We start from the raw sequence: 3169 nt of genomic DNA, 5'->3' as shown, positions 1-3169 counted from the left end.
ACAACACACACATAGCACACACAATAATACAGACACACAACAAACACACATATAGATAACACACACACGCAGGGGGTGGCAGGGGAGGTACTTAGGTCACTCCTAGATACGGAGCAAATCCCAAACATGAAACACAACAGGACCTCTAAGAACGCACAGACCAGGGAACCAGGCTCAGGGTCTCTGGTCAGGGCCTCACCCCTGCCAGCCCCAGGCCACAGACAGAGCCGGGAATGGCTCGTTGCCCTCACTGCCTGGCGGTATTCTAATGACGGCAGCCTCAGCTCCTGCCAAGCTGCCATATGGTCTCACTCCAGTCAGAAAATGGGCCAATGGCGACATGTCTTCGTCCCCATCTGGGAAGGCAGATGGACAAGGGGAAGAGGCTGGCCTGGGTGGCGAGGATGGACCAACTGGCTCAAGTTGGGAATCGGGGGAAGTAGGGAGTGTATCGCTCTCCAGCAGGGAGAAGGTGTTAGGTTAAGTCACACTCCTGGGCCAGCGCATGCTTTCCTGCCGCGTACTGCATGCTTCACTTCACGCTGCTGAAGAGAGGGTTAGGTGGCAGTGGCTCAGGGAGGGTATGTTAGTCACAGGGACTGAGTGTGGTGCTCGGTGTGATATTTATGGAGTGTCCCACATACGCTGGTCACGACCTAACAAACGCCACTCGAAGTCACCCCTCGGAAGACTCACACCACATTCCCAGTAGACAGATGGGAAAACTGAGGTTCTCGAAGGTGAAGTGGCTTCCAGGTTATGAAGAGAATTAGGCGAGGGGCTGAGGAGGCTGCGGGGTCACCTGTTGGCCCGTAGTGTGTCTAGTGGGGATGGAGGGGTGCAAGTGGGTCTGGAGATGGGGTGTCTGAAAATAGGGGTGTGGACATGCCTAGGCATGGACTTGGGTGGATGTCCCTTCACTGTGACTCTGAGTCACAGGAAAGCAAGTGTCCACAGCACCATGGCTTTATTGCCCACAGTCAACATGGCAGGCAGTTGAGGGAGTGGGGACAGAAAGCTGCCTCATAGGGTCTCTCCTAAGGGACACAGCTCCTGGGACTGGCATGGTTCCCTGTCACAGACAGAGAGGACTGGGGTGGCCCCTGGGGCACAGCACTGGCTGACCATATACCCTGTGTGTGGCACTGGCTAAGCCTGGCCTGCACGAGCCCCCACACCAATCCCAGGGCAAATAAGAATATCCCTTCCTGACAGGCATGGAAGTTGAGACTCAGAGCTGCCAAACAACCTAGCAGAGGCCACCATGGAGAATGAGGCCATAGCCTCCATCAGACCGAGGTCCTCTCTCCTGAAGCCCTCCTTGTCCAGAAAGCCCTCCCCTCCACTGCTGCCCTGGGAAAGGAGAGGAAGTGTCCCCACTGCCAAAGTCTCATCCACCTCTGTGGAGCGGGTAGAGATTACACACATGTGCACACAGTCGGGAGCACACACACCAGACTATATGTGCACAATTACACGGCCTTCTTGTGGACACACACACATGCACGCTCACACAGTCACAAAGCATGCTGCTACAGGGTTCCTGTATCCAGCCCCTGCCCCCATCCCTGTGGTCCACACTGCACTTTTACCTCTCTGGAGCACTGTCTCCTCCCAATACCCTCAGCCTCTTAGTGGACCTCGTCAAGAGCTGCTTCTCCACACTGGTACAGAGCAATGGAAACTGGCAGACAGACAAGAAATAACCAATTCCCAGCTCCAGGCAGACACAGGACCTGGCGGGATGGAGAATGCTAAGGTTCCCAAGCCCGGCTAGCCCTCTGGGGTCCCCTTTAGAGATCATACACAGACTCTACCCAACCTCCTACCTGGAACCTGGCTGCCAGATCGCTGTTCAGGACTCAACTGTCCTGTGCCAGCTGCAAGCCAGGGCCCCTCTGTGCTAGCCAGAGTCAGATACCACGGCCTCTCACCAGATATACCTCTAATTACAGGCATCCCAAGGGACCCCTGAGACCCCAGTCTACACTAGAACACAGGGTCTGAGGCCAGAAAGAGACTTTACCTTACCTGGGGACACATAGTAGCAAGGGTAAGCCTGGTGTCCTCTGAATGCTTAGGGCTGGGATCCCACCTCCCACACCTATCCAGACTCCTCCCATACCTGCTCAGGCTCCTCCCACACCTGCTCAGGCTCCTCCCCACCTTCTCAGACTCCTCCCACATCTGCTCAGGCTCCTCCCCACCTTCTCAGACTCCTCCCGCACCTGCTTAGGCTCCTCCCATACCTGCTCAGACTCCTCCCTACCTGTTCAGACTCCTCCCTACCTGCTCAAGCTCCTCCCATACCTACTCAGGCTCCTCTCTACCTGTTAAGGCTCCTCCCCACCTGGTCAGGCTCCTCCCACACCTACTCAGGCTCCTCCCCATCTGCTCAGACTCCTCCCATGCCTACTCAGGCTCCTCCCCAGCCTCAGAGGCTCCCCCTCAATTTCTCACAGTCCAAGTAGCAGCCTGTGGGCTCTTCCTCTCCTTCTCGGTTTTTTTTTCTTTTCCTTTTCTGAAAAATGCTTTTAAATGTAAAAAACAGAGAAAAAATAATGAAAAGACAAACCCTAGGAAGTCAAGTGGAAAAACCTATATTGCTGCAGAATATGGCAGAATGCAGAGAGGGAAGCACGGGAGGGGTCCCCCAGGCCCTGCTAGGCTCCCTGCAGAAAGCAGGGCAGGCGGGAGGCAGTGGGGGGTTATGCGAGCATTCACGCACGTGCACGCGTTTGCGCATACACACACACACACACACACACACACACACACGTGCGCGCACACACATATGCACACACGCACCACTTTCTCTTCCCCTCCTTCTTTTCTGAGCCAGGCTGTCAGCAACCCTAGGCTCAAGCCTGCTCCCTGGAAAAGAGATGGAAAATAGCCCTTAAGTGGGTGGGTGGCTGCCAGGGTTCTGCCATGGTGAAGTTTGGATTGGGGAACACTTCCAGACCCCCCCCCCAAAGCAATCTCACCTTCCCCTGAGGATGTTCCAAGATGAGCTACGGGTAGGGGTAGAGAGAGAGCCAGGTGTGGTTCCCCACCCCTACCTCCAGGGCCAACAGTATACAGAGCTCCAGCTCACTCGGGCCTGGCTTCTGCCATCACTTTGCCTGTTCGTGCCTCAAACTTCCTTCCCACTAGGCTCAGTGCCTGC

The 3169-nt window shown here is 55.7% G+C and overlaps 1 protein-coding gene across 2 annotated transcripts in view; it reads right to left on the bottom strand.

The window, feature by feature from the left end:
• The window catches only part of Grm4 (glutamate metabotropic receptor 4), an 89626-nt gene that overhangs the window by 33718 nt on the left and 52739 nt on the right, over nt 1-3169 (bottom strand). The window lies entirely within an intron of this gene.

The sequence above is a fragment of the Grammomys surdaster genome, unplaced genomic scaffold, assembly GCF_004785775.1.
Source record: "Grammomys surdaster isolate TR1022 unplaced genomic scaffold, NIH_TR_1.0 277, whole genome shotgun sequence".
NCBI classification, from domain to species: Eukaryota; Metazoa; Chordata; class Mammalia; order Rodentia; family Muridae; genus Grammomys; species Grammomys surdaster.
Note: the sequence above shows the minus strand (reverse complement) of the source record. Positions and strands in the feature narration are given on the sequence as shown.